The sequence below is a fragment of the Gobio gobio genome, assembly GCF_949357685.1.
Source record: "Gobio gobio genome assembly, chromosome: 3".
Lineage (NCBI taxonomy): Eukaryota > Metazoa > Chordata > Actinopteri > Cypriniformes > Gobionidae > Gobio > Gobio gobio.
Window position 1 is genome coordinate 67,344,889 of NC_137099.1, and position 14,618 is coordinate 67,359,506.

Genomic DNA, 14,618 nt, shown 5'->3' on the forward strand with positions numbered 1-14,618 from the left:
ATGATGTGAGAGTAAAAAATAATCATATAATCTAATCTCTCATAATATGGTTTATTATGGTTTTAGTTAAGCTTCTGTTTGAATGTATTATTTGTTGATTTAGTGAAAGTTTCTTGTGTGTGTTGTGTAAAGAGTGCCTGTGGTGATTGTCATTTCTCTTGTGCGTAACCTTGAGGTAAGTTTCCTCCCCCCCCCCACCGGCTCTGTGGTTGATCTATATTGATACACATATTCTATTTAAGTGGACAAGGCATATGCAAATGTTTGTGAACATGCAAAAATACAATCATCCAGTCGACCCCTGAGGCACTGGAGGAATTTAGAGACATTTGCATGAAAGCAATGCAACCCTCCCCACGCAAATGATAAACGATGACACTGGGATTATTGAGCCTTACCTAAACTATACCTTTCCATTTCAGTTTATTTGAGCTGTTTTTCAAATAATATTTTATAGACATTATAGTCTTTACCCTTGTCCCAAAACAGACTTTCAATCTTGCACAATGAAATCCATTACAAAAATATAAGTTATTACGTTTAAAATATGATGATCTAGACCAAAGGGAAAGCGTTAACCATTATTGTGTGTAAATTATAATTAATGTTTTTCAAATAATTGACTTTCCCACAGTTGTGGCATCATTTCCACAAGTGATTACTCCCCTATTAAACTACTTTAAATTATCAAACTATGCAAAAAGCATGAAAATATTACTTCATGTTGTTCAATATTAGCCTACACAAGAAAGTATCCAGTAGAATTAGACAAATACCACTGAATGGTGTCAAACACAATGTATTTTCAACCCAACACATACTTTCAGATGTGATGGGAGTTTATGACTGTCAAAAAAGGACAAAAATTACATTAATTTCAGAATGCATTCATGTTGAGGTCCTGTCATGACTATATATATATATATATATATATATATATATATATATATATATATATATATATATATATATATATATATATATATATATATATATATATATATATATATGATACAGAGAAGCGCGCGCGCACAAGAGAGCGAGCGAGCGCGAGGGAATGAAGCAGGGCGTTCGTGTTCTCTCTGTCAAAGCGTTTGCGTTATGTTCGCATGGTCACGCCTGCCGCATCCAGCACAAACGGGAATAGCATTTCTCTCCCGTCAGGAACCGACACGCTTCCACAATAGAGTCAATCGTTAGGGTTCGGTTAATTCTTTTATCGAAACGCCGAGGCCTGTGCCTTTTTTCCGCCACTCCTGTCGCCGTGTGTCTCTATTGTATGCAGTAGAATCCATGACAGCCGCATCTTCCATTGATCTGTTGATATCTCTGGGATCTTCACTGCTGTCCTTTACTACGAACAGCACATCTGGACACGATCGCAGACTCTCCTCTTTTATATTCCTCCGAGTATCCTGTTTTGATGAAGAGATTTTTTCTCACACGGTGAATGTAGATGTGAACGCAGCCTTTTTTTGTTCATATAAGCCAAACGGTGTTTTTAGTCGTCGTGTATTTGTGGTGTAGATGCAGCCAGGCCGTGGTTTTAGTCACGGATGTCCACGATGGGTTTCTGCGCTAAATGTCGCGGATGTTGTTGATTATCGGTGTCATTTTATTACAGGGATTTAAATCGCTGCTCGGGGAGCGGCGCGAGGCGGGAATTTGACGCATTTGTTTTTGCCTGAACTCATTTTCCCCTTTTTATTACTATGATTATTTCTTGTTTTCGATGAAAATCTCCTGTCTACCAGACTAGGATCACCCTCTGTATGGTTGGTCGTGCAAGGGGAGCGGCGCCAGAGGGAATTTACTACGTAGCCTACAATATATATTTTTTGACCGCTTCTCGATTCCTCATTAATATTATTGTTCTTCAAGTGTTTAATTTTTGATGAAAATCCCCCATCCACCAGAAGAGGATCCCCCTCAGCTCATCGTCTCATTGCAATACCCTTGACGATCAACAGTTCGTCGCGTAAAGGCGACATGCCTCGGAATCCATGCGATTAATCGCAGCGGTTCGACGTCGAATCGAAGAATTTCTGTTGTGCTCAATATGAGTAATAAACCAAAACCTTTACTCATGGATGCTTTTGATGCTATATGTTAATTTGTCTTATCAACAGGGTCAGGAGACTATATTCATATTGGATTATATCATCCCCCCGTGTTTATTATTCCTCCCGCGTGTTTAAGACTGAAGACACTCTGTAAGGTGGATTTTAAATATCATGTTTTTTGGCCCTTTTATCGTCTGGAAGATGGCAGCTGATTAAATTTTAATCTTGATGCATTCTGGCGACACGGGAGGAGAAGAGGAGAAACGAGTGAATCGGGGAGGAGAGGAGAGAGGAGAGGGAGAGGAGAGGATGTAGGGTGGATACGGGAACACCAGAAGGTAGGTAAGAATGAATGAATGAATGAATGAATGTATGTCAGTGTGTGTTCAGTTAAATCCCATACACGCATCACTGTCTATTCCACATCTACACCTATCATTCACACACGTTTATGTGGCTATGAGAACATATCACATTTCTATTATTTTGTTGTATTTTAGAATTTGCAGAATATAATGCCTCCAAATTACATATTTTACTTACAAATGTACACAATTTCATATTTAGCTTACATCTGAGGACAAACCTATCCCAAAGGTATAGCCTAGTACACGTCATTGCATACACTCTAAAAAATGCTGCGTTGTTTCAACCCATGTTTGGGTCAAATATGGACAAACCCAACCGTTGGGTTGGGTTTTAAACCCAGTGGTTGGGTTTGTCCATATTTGGACCAAAAAAAAAAAAAAAGACTGTTGGGTTTTAAACCCAATGATTGGGTTTGTCCATATTTGGACAAAAAAAAATTAGATTTTAAACCCAATGATTGAGTTTGTCCATATTTGGACAGTTTTTCATTGGATGTTTGTCCATATTTGGCCAAAAAAAATTGAGATTTTCAAACCCAATGATTGGGTTTGTCCATATTTAGACAGTTTTTCATTGGATGTTTGTCCATATTTGAAGAAAAAAAAAAAAAAAAAACGGGTTTTAAACCCAATGATTGTGTTTGTCCATATTTAGACAGTTTTTCATTGGATGTTTGTCCATATTTAAAAAAAAAACAAAAAAAAAAACACGGGTTTTAAACCCAATGATTGGGTTTGTCCATATTTGGACAGTTTTTCATTGGATGTTTGTCCATATTTGAAAAGAAAATAAAAACGTTGGGTTTTAAACCCAATGCTTGGGTTTGTCTATATTTGACCCAAACATGGGTTGAAACAGCCCAGCGTTTTTTAGAGTGCTGTACGCACACACATAAGCACACATTCTGCATGCACAGACCTATATATCATACATACACACGCACACGTTGTGGTCATTTTTCATTGGATGTAAATTGAGTTACAGGCCAAAGGCGCGCTGAACGCTGCGGCGCGTGAGTGGTGTGTAAATGTGCTGGCGCCAGTGACTGCTGGTGCATTCTGTCAGACCTCCATCTCTCCCCACCCAACATCTCCTCCATCTCTCTCACACACGCTGCATCTGAGCGATGCACGGACCTGAACTATTGCATATGAGTAGAGGTGTGTGTGTGATTTAGGGACGAAATATGATTGCTATACATGAGCTAAATCTGAAAAACACGCCCTCTTTGTTTGTCTTCAATTGGGAAAATGGTTGCTAAATAAGGTAAATGCTGTTTTATATGTAAAATGTTTTCTTTTAGGATTTGTTTTATAGGTTTATATAAGGTCTATGGTACTGTATGGCCCCTTTAGATATAAGTGTGTGTGTTCAGGGTTACTTACCTAAATTTTGAGGATAAATTTGTCTACAGAAGTGAGCTGAATCTGACAAAACTGGGACATCAGGGGGCGTCATTTGGTGGGCGAAAATATTATGCTAATGGTAAAAAAACGAGCTGTTTAAGGTAGGTTTCAGTCCTCATTTGTCCTTGGTTGTGTAAGTAAGCGTGCATGTGTTGCTTTGTTTAATATGCAGAGAAAGAGTGAAGAGAGAGTGTGTTTATAATGGAGCTAATAATGATCTTGTGAAGATTCACGGATGGTTGAGCGAGCAAAGACAAACACAGACTCATGCAAAAACACTGGTTACTAGTCAAAGCAAGTGGATGAAGAGCAGAAAATGATCTTATATGTCATTTCAGTTGTTTGTTTATTGGTAAAAGACAAAATAAATAGTGGAAAGCAGTATATCTGTGGAGTGATAAAGAAACAGTGTGTATGTAGGATAAACTTGAACGTTCAGTCATAAATAGATAAATACATTGGCACAGTCTATTGACCCCTGAGCTGGTGGTCATTCATTCATCCTCTAACATTTGTGGTCATATTTATAGCGCTGAATAAATAGGTATTATTTATGTATCCTTCTTGTCTTGCTTTCTCAGCGGTTTTGGTGTTCGTGTTGGTAAAAAATACATTCTCTTGTCCCAGTGTAGCATAGAGAAGTCGTTTGTAAGCTGATTTCCTTGAAGTGTAAACCCTGTGGCGCTTTCATTAGTCTTTGGGAAACCTATTTGAGAACAGTCATTATTTTTGCAGTTTTGTTTGGTTTTGCGCCTTAAATCTCTCAATCTCCATCTTCTTGGGTTCTCTACGTGTCTGCCTGGTGTCTTTAATGTAACTTCCTAACTCATTTATTCCAACTCATACTTGAAAAAAAAAAATTTGGATTTTAAACCCAATGACTGAGTTTGTCCATATTTGGATGACAAAAAAATTGGGATTTTAAACCCAATGATTGGGTTTGTCCATATTTGGCCAGTTTTTCATTGGATGTTTGTCCATATTTTGTTTGGTTTTGCGCCTTACATCTCTCAATCTCAATCTTCTTGGGTTCTCTACGTGTCTGCCTGGTGTCTTTAATGTAACTTCCTAATTAATTTATTCCAACCAACATAATAAAGATTTGAGATGGGAGAATCATTATGTCTGTCACCAATAGTGTTTGATGAAAATGGGTGTTTGGTAGAGTAACTTAATTGGTAATACAGTCCAAGTTGTAACTGTTTCTTGGCAGAATCTTCTGTGTATTTATTAATTTGGTAAGTAACAGTGAAATAAACCCATTACCGTAGACTTGATGCAAGACCAGTCCTTCTGTAGGTGTTCATTCTGCTATGGTAATTGGGTAAATGGGCATTATATCTAAATATACATTTGCTTATTTTTTCTTATGATTGTTGAGCATTTCATACTTTTGCTTCACCATATGGTCCAAATGGTCTAATTAAATCAGTAGTAATGTAGTTTTGTATGATAATAATACTTGGACACAATTTATGTTTAAAAAGGGTTTAAAATCCACGTATTTACTTCAGATCTGCTGTTTCAAGAGTTGAAGCAAAAGCCTTTAGATCAAAATAATTGACAATTATGAGAAACAAATTCTGTCAAGTGTGTCTGAATTGGTGACTGGGAGTATGTAATATGCATATGATACAATACATATTTATGACAAACGAATCATATTTAATCATTGTGCATGCTTTTATGTTTATAAGTCACCAGCCAATACTGGAAATCTAATCAAATGTATAAATATATTACATTTTTTACCATCGTTAAGGCTACTTTTCAAATTCATTAGTGAAAAAGCGATGTTCGATAGAGTGTGCATGTGAAAAGTGTGAAAAGAAAAATCGTTTTTTGTGATGTTTCATCCAAATGTTTTAACCTGACGTCATCAATCTCGCTTGTTTTTCACCAACCGAACCATTTTTATTATTATTATTATTTCGGAAGTAAAGTTGGTTGCGAATGCTGTTTTTCATTGACTGACTTCAGCCATATATATGTTTTCCCAAAACACATGAAATCTTCGAAAATATTATTATTATTTATTTATTTTCTGGTAAAGAAGCATTAATGGTGGTTTTGGTTATTTTTGGGGTTTATGTCTTATCTCTGTGTGTCAAACAAAATCTGCTAGCATGCAAATTTATAATAATAAATAAATTAAAAATATTTAATGTTGGCTTTGGGAAGACAGATACCACTGCGGTCCGTCTAAAAGTGAACGTGATACAGCGTTTGCAACCAATTGAATTGCCAAAAGTGCCGTATTTCCAAGAGAAACCGGATATTGAATAAGAATTGCTTGTATTTGACCAACGTGAATAGTGTGCATGCTTTTCAGTGAACTTTATCAGTCCCTCTTATTTTTTACCAATTGATTCCTGAATCAAATAAAAACAATTCATGTCACGTTTGGGAAGTAAAGTTGGTTGAACCATGTTGCGACTGCTATATTCCCCAGTCCAGTCGAGTGTGTGTGTGTGTGTGTGTGTCTTGCACTGATGAGAGTGGTGTGTTTGTTTATGTCTCTAACGCAGAGGGTGAATTCAGAACAGAGGAGTTTTCTCTGCATGAGGGTGAATTATAGCAATTACTCCAGCCTGATTATTACACACACGCGTGTGCTCTGCGATGGCTCGGGAATCTCTCCAGATGAAGCGCTCTGTTGTGTTTGATTCTCTGAGCTCCAGCAGCGAGCGCTCCACAAATGCAGGTTTTGATCACAAAGCTGAACTGGTGCCGTTCAGACTCACTGACAGACGAGGACGGCAGCATTTCCTTGGATGTCGTCCACGGTTTTCTCACAACAGTGCAACACAGCCGGACTTTAATTAGAGCTTGACATTTAATTACACCTGAAGGCAAATTCATCTTCAACAGTCATAGAATAACATCTTATGAATGTTTTTTATTGCGTTATTCATGCACAATAATTTTCAATTTTCCTGTTATTGATTAAACCTTAATTTAATTAAACCTTATTAAAATATATTTATCTTGGGGATAAACCCTGATCACAGACTGTTATTTGTATTTATTACTTAAATAATTCATTCAAATGTATTTCTGACAGCGAAAATGCGTGTATAATATGTTAGTCACTATACGATTAGTGATCAATTTAATGCACATCTCGTTTGCGGTCATTAAATTGTAATTTATATCACATTATAGTAGCCGCTGGATTTCAGTGACCACTAATTTCAATAATAATTAATTGATAATGTGTTTTTCTCTTTTGTATCTGTGTGTGTGAGAGAGAGAGGGTGTGTCAGTCTCTAGTGTTTTGCCAGAACTAAAGTAGAAGGTGTTATTTGCGTAAGTTACTGAGCCATTAGGGATACTGTGTGAGTGTGTGTGTGTGTGTGTGTGTGTGAGAGAGATATACAGTGACTCATAAACTCTGATGGACGGACAGAGTATTTAAAGTCTTAATGTCATTAAAATATTCACATTATTCTTTCCATCCACGTATTTTTATGCAAAGTTTGAGGTATTGCATAAAAAACACTGGATGGAAACTCATAAAAACATGCATAAACAACAATGGAAATACTGAACAAATGTATTATTCCTGGCCTCAACAGGTCATGGGATTGGATAACTGGGATAGATTTGATTTTGTTCTCTTGAACAAATGGGATGGTGCTTTACTCACATGTTTTATGCGACGTCATTCTGAGATAGTAGTGTAGAAAAGTGCCCTGAACATGGACTTCTAGATTACTTAGTCAAGCACTAGTACTAATGTTGTATTAAAGTATTAAAGTTGAGTGTGTAAGTGCAGCGTTGGAGCTCCGAACATGAATAATTCCTCAAATCATGCGTGTTGAAGAGACTGTGCTTCTACTTAGTGATCAGACACACTACTTTATGAAATACTATTTCAGTCGTTCTACCTCAAATAATATGTTTGTTACTTGCCTTAATTATTTTTGATATTTACTAGAAAAAGTGAAGATGGTTTCAAAGTAAACCCTACAGCAGTTTTGTTTTTGTTGAAGATTATAGTTACATACAGCACAGTGGAGCAGAAACGAGATGCGGGCTTGTGATTGGCTGGATCTTCAGCTGTCGGTGCTTGTTACAGGCTCTTCACTTCATTCGCTGACAGAGACGAACTCTGTGTTTTGAGGGTGTTGATGGTGTCTGAAGTGTGACACTTGTGTCTGGACTGATCAATCGTATGGGGCTTTTGAGTGCGTGTGTGTGTGGTTTATATGTAGCCAACTTTATTTAGTCAGCATCATGTTTCTGATTTCCATAAGGCTGTGGGGATCTAAATGTGTGTCCACCTTCATTTGTATAAAATCAGTCAATGGGAACCTCAGTGACAATCCGTGAATGTGTGTGTTTAGCTGCGTTTCCACCGAAATTACTCGGGAACAATTTAAGTTTAAGTTTATTTGTTTACAGGGACTGTGCACATTAATAAACATGAATGTAAATGTGTCAGAATAAGACCAAAAGGCTATTTTTCATCTGTAGACTCTTGACAGAAATGCTGCAAAATCTACAAAAACACAGAATCTTATATAACACACACAAAAGAGAAAGAAAAAGGAAAAGAAAAGGAAAAAAATTATCAAATTATCAAACAAGTACATGAATTCCCAATTTGTCCCAGGAACTTTTTTCCCCCAGACCTGTTGCCGTCTGTGTTTCAATCTCGGTCTAAAGTGACGGTGACGTAGGACTGTGCACGAAATCACGGATTTTGTCCCCACATATAGTCTTAATAAAGCCTAAACCTCGTTGTCGGCCCATCGATCATATTTTTTAAACTCCATTGTTGATTCGAATAGCAAACAACTCTTACTGGATGCACCGCAACAGACTTTTAAAAATGGTGGTTGAAATAAAATGCAGTGTGGAATCAACTAATTGGCAAGTTTAGAGCCCAAGTCCCACCTCCAAAAGTTCCTGAACTTTGAAAAAGTACTACCTCACAAGACGGGGACTACCTACTTTCTGAGGGTGACATTTTTACCCGGAACTTCATTTAGACCCTGGTTCCTGTGGTCGAAACACCCCAAAGTCTCTAGTTCCTGGGGAAAGTTCCTATGGTGAAAATGCGGTCCTAACCGGTCCTACTCGACCCGCTCAGAGTGGGAATCGAACCGGGGTCTCTGGCGTAGGAGACGGCCTCTTGAGATAAGGGAAGTGAGGTTTACACACACCGTGCTTACTGGCCTACGTTACACTCACCCCCCTAAATCTTACTCCCATCCGGGTCACGGCACCAAATGTAACCTGTCCTACTTGACCCGCTCCGAGTGGGATTCGAACCGGGGTCTCTGGCGTAGGAGACGGCCTCTTGAGATAAGGGAAGTGAGGTTTACATGCATAGCTCTGACTGGCCTACATTACACTCACCCCTAAACCTCACTCCCATCCGGGTCACGGTACCAAATGTAATCTGTCCTACTTGACCCGCTCTGAGTGGGATTCGAACCGGGGTCTCCAACGTGGGAGGCGACCTCTTGAGATCAGGGGAGTGAGGTTTACACACACTGTGCTTACTGGCCTATGTTACACTCACCCCCCTAAACCTCACGGCACCAAATGTAACCGGTCCTACTTGACCCGCTCCGAGTGGGATTCGAACCGGGTTCTTTGGCGTGGGAGTTGACCTCTTGAGATTAGGGGAGGGAGGCTTACATGCACAAGTTTTACTGTCCTATGTCCGTTACATTTGTACCTTCTTATTCATATTTTAGAGACAAATTTGTACACAGAGTGTGCTAAATCTATCAAAACCTCTCAGGTTAGGGTTAGGGTCAGGTTACACGTCAGGGGACGTCATGACCAGGAAACTAACTATAAAGCATACACAGCGATTTTGAGGTTTTTACAGAAATTAGTTCATTAAGCCCTCGTCTAGCGATCCCAATGCTCCAAATAGCAGTTCAACATCTAAAAGTGTCTTTATTTGTACGTTTTCAGACTGACAGATCCGAAGTGTGTGCACAAAGACTCTCAGACAGCGAGTAATCCCGATATACACAGAATTACAGTACAAAATATTTGTCTTGGCGAGTAGTCACGCAAACATCATCTGTTATTTCTTAAGTGATCGTTTGGTTAGCAGTTGTGGAGAAACATCTGATGTTTAACTATATTCAATGCGTGCGGTACAGAATGTCTTAATATATAGACTGTCTGTCTCATTAATGTTAATCAAACAATTGGTGTCATGGGAAAAAAAGTTGAATATATATTTTTCCTATTGATATTTGGTTTTGACTTGGTGTGTGCCAAATGTGGTGTTCTTAGCAGGGATTTTAAGGAATGGTTGCTGGTGATTTTGTTTTGAAACCTTCAGAAAACTTTAACTCAATTTTTCCCAAAATTAACTTAGCTGAAAACAAATCATACATCATTTAAAAGTTTTTTTTAATAGAGAATGGAAATAACAATAACTTTTTTCATTTGCTTTATAGAAAGTCTTTTGAATGTTAACAGATACATTTTTAACCACATTTTCCTTTGTATAAGTTGATTAATTATAAAGGTTTATACATTATTTACACTTGTGGATACTAATCTAAAATTAAGATGTTAAATTATTGTCAGATGCATTTAACATGCTGTGGTTGGATTATATACTGTGTATATATTTAAGCAGTATTTGTATAGGTGTGTATTTCTGGTCTTGTTTTAGTTTTGAGTCTCAGTGAACATTTTTGTCAGTGATTTCATTGAGTAGATGACCAGATTCAGATGGTCATCGATCAGGAGCCTGATGTGAAGCGGAGCCTCTTGTTATACGGCCACTTACTGGATAAATAAATGGACATGTAATATTGATTTGAGTCTAAATGATTTTATTATGTGAGAAGAAAGAGAGTGTGGAGATGAGACGAGAGACATGAAACCAGTGCAGCGATGGAGGGAATCTCAACGATCAAGAGTAGTATAAAGTACAACGACATACGATCGATCAATCTCTATCAAGTGTTCCAGAGAAGCATTTATAACTTCTGTTGTATTTGCATACATGATTGGCGTGTGATGGCAGACGGGCGGTGCTCTTCTTGTAGGCCGTGATGAAGCCTGAGGCTGGATTTTAGCCCTGGTCCTCACGCGAGCTGCTGTGCCTGGGGAAATGCTCGTGATAAATCGTCTGATCCCGTCTCCTGGGATCAGGGAGTATTTTTGTAGCACCATCAATAGAGACGGAGCCCGCAGGGGTTTCACAGCACTGGTTACTGTGAAAAAGAAATGAGACATAGATCATAGCAGGGAAAAAAGCCATCCAGAGAGAGAAACACAAATGAGCGAAACGGCACAGCCCTTATTGCAGCGTTGCCATGGCGACCGTACGTAGAGAGACGGCCGCCGACTGATCGATGTGTATGCGAGTCTGTCTGAAGGGATCTTGGATTACTGATCCTAAAAATGTAGTTTTCCAGAGCATACAGTCGTAATAACCATAGACGCACTGTATCAGATTTCAGGCCTGACAGTCACAAATCCGCTGTGTTTTAGCTCTGAAGACGCAACATCTGATGGCCTCGGTCTGCCTTGACACGCTTGAAAGGGACTTTGAGCGTTGACAACCGCACAAGGTTGGCCAGTTCTCGACTTTTTGCGAATATCAAGCGGAAACCGCTTGAGTGTTCAAAAATATGCAGAGTTTATGCTGGATTTACTGAGCAAATTCATATTGTTTACACATTGAACGCTTCAATATTGCAGTTTGGATGCTTTTATTGTGATTACACTGGTTGGGTTTACAAAAGTTGACAGCATACCTTTACCTCGGCATTCTGAAACAAGGCTTGCCTATGTAATCGTGTGCATCTCTGATGATTATACTGGCCGTGTGTTGAGATTAAACACACACTCACTACAGCAGCTGTTTCCTTCTAAAGTTGCAAATTTAACAGGGGCAACATTGGAATAGCACACAAAACATTTGCGAATAGAGCAGCGTTTCCATCCCATGTGTTAAGGAGAAGAAAGGCCCTTCTAAGATGTGTCTCGGTTTTATCAGATCTTGTGTTGACGAGTGAACACATTCCCATTCACACCTGGTGTTTTAATCCGTCTCTTTTGTCCACTTTCAGCCACTTCTGATTTCTTCTTCTATGGGCGGGGAAATGTATGGGCTTTTTCAGATCTTTCGATCTCTTGTGCACTTCAGACGAGGGAGACGAGGGAAAAACATACAGAGAGCATGAGCTTTAGTTCCTGCTCTGACAGACTCAAGACCAGCCGAACGCTGTTGGTGTGTGTTAGCAATCAGGAATGGAGAGAGAACATTGTGCTTGGGACGTTTTTAATCTTCAAACCAAACTTGGGTTTTCAGCCGACAAAGTTTAAATCCCGTCTGGCTAGCGCTCTTCCCATAATGTTCACGCATTAGGTCAGTAGGTGGAGAGTAGGTGGTCTTTTAGGGTGCTTTCACATCTCTGCTTTGTTTCATTTGGTCCGAACCAAGGGCAAACAATTATTAATTGTAGCATTTTTCTTTTTTTTTGGTTCCTTTTCACACCACACTGATTACTTTGGTCCGAACCAGTTGAAACGAACCAAAATGCAGTCACATGACAACATCCACATCACTCATTGGCCATGGCGTATTTCCTAAACTGCGACTGCGTGGGCTGGTTTTGTCCCTGGCCATAATGTATTACATTGTTTGTATACACCACAATATGCAAACAATAAATTTCTATAATGAAGCGCGGATCACTTCAAGCGAAGATCGCGCTGTTCTTGTGAGTTTTCGAAAGTTGGGACCTAATATGGTCATCAGACCAAATTTCTATGAGGCTCCGCCTCTCCTCACTACTCCAAGTTTGTCCGCGAGCTCCCATGCTAAAGTGCAAACTGTCAACAAACACTTCCTCATCACATAATGTACAGCGCGGCTGACTACGGCAGCTGGTTTAGTCCAAAAATAATCAGTACTTTTTGCAGTTGGGTCTGTTGGAGGTCGGATCACGTTCTCACCACAAACGAACCGCTCCAGAGTTCGTTTGAAAGCGTACAGACACCACCTCTTCAAGGAGCTCTCGTACTCTTGTTTGGTCCGAACCGCACCAAAGGGGAAAACCAACTCTAGTACGATTCAACCAAACTAAATGAGGCAGGTGTGAAAGCACCCTTAGAGGCTGTTTGTGTGCAGTTGACCACATGAACGTCTACACTATGAAAGCAATCTGGTCAAATGAGTTTTCGACTAACTCAAAGCGTTTCAGACCCTGTTTACACCTGTATTTAGCATTGTCCACTTGTGATCCGATCAACCAAAACGTATCTTAACACCAGCTGTATACAGGGCCAATATCGTCACTTCCTGTAATATTGGCTCAAAATATCAGTAATAAACTGTAAGTTTATTGAAATACTGTAAATGAGTGTTAGAGCCTCACAGACGACACACACACACACACACACACACACATCATAAATGAGATGCATCTCAGAGCGTCAGGCGAAACACAATAAACGCTGTCATGTTCTCTTGCGTTGGGATGCTGGTGTTTGGGAACTCAATCGTGTGAGATGCTTCTGGAGGAATACACTCACACTCACACTCGCACTCACACTCTCAATCAATCGCGTGAGACGCTTCTGGAGGGGATTAAACAAAATCATTCAGATCTCAGACTTTGACTCAGTTGTTTCATAGCCACCAAACCAACATTTGAGATGTTCTCTCTCTCAGCCTCTGCTGAGGCAAAGTCACGTGAGTTTATTGAGGGATTTATTTGGTAAACGTGTTTAGATCGTAGTTTATGTGCATGTCTTCTTATCGGATATAAAATGATGCCCTCCATTGAGGCGCAAGTATTCACATTTTAAGAAATGCAATATCCCAACATGCGCATACAAAGAAGTGGATGGAAACAGTCTTTTCTGTTCATTCATCAACTAAAAACAGACCAAAATACTGATTCAGAGGATCTAAGAATGGATTACAATTGAGAAATCATCAGTTTTTACCCAGCTCTAGTTCACCGTTCAGACACAAACGTCATGTTTTAGTGGCGTCCGCTGTCACTGCGGGGGGGAAACAAACAAGCGTTCATCTGCTTCGTGTAGCACCTGCTTTGTCCGGTGTCCTGGAAGACATAAGCAGTGTCCCACATTTCACTAAGGCTATGTGTAATACTATGTCTGTATTACTTTTTTCTTCCCTGAAATTACAACACCACAATAAGAAGAGCGTGGAAAATAGCCAGCCATTGGTGGAGAGAGGGTTTTTTCAGTTGATGGCGACTGCGTGGACGGACTCAAAATGAAGATGTCCTGATGGTTTCCTCAACCCCATCTCATCCAAGATGTCTTTCTTCAATTGTAAAGAAATTAAGTTTCTTGAGGAAAACATTTCAGGATATTTCTCCACATAATGGACTTCAATGGGAACCAACTGTTGAAGGTCCAAATCAATGCAGTTTCAGAGGAAGGGCTTCAGAGGCTCTGACCGATCCCAGACGAGGAACCATCCGCCATTTTAACGTTCATGCGATCTTATTCCTAAATGACAGTCCGTTGTCAATCCGATGACAGTGAACATTCAGATCTGCCGCTGATCCGGATAGTTATAAAACCGTCTTTTCATCCACACAGCATCATTATTTCTGTCTAACAGTCATTCAGATTATCACAGAAGAACCGGATAAAAGTTTACAGATATAAACACTAAAATAGAGTAAATCACCTTTTGAAAGAAACTTGATGCTTCAAATAAAGATTATTACATCGATACACCAGTAGGTGGAGACAAGTGACAAGTGTTAAACATGTTTTTGTCATGAATCAATCATTTAAGAGA

At 39.3% G+C, this 14,618-nt stretch overlaps 1 protein-coding gene across 1 annotated transcript in view; it reads left to right on the top strand.

Moving 5' to 3' along the window:
• Positions 1–2,303: 2,303 nt before the first annotated feature.
• Positions 2,304–14,618, top strand: part of LOC307123882 (adhesion G protein-coupled receptor L1) — a 47,438-nt gene continuing 35,123 nt past the window's right edge. The window contains exon 1 of the mRNA XM_079812667.1: positions 2,304–2,401. The gene's annotated coding sequence lies outside the window, so the exon portion shown is untranslated. The remainder of the gene's footprint in view (positions 2,402–14,618) is intronic.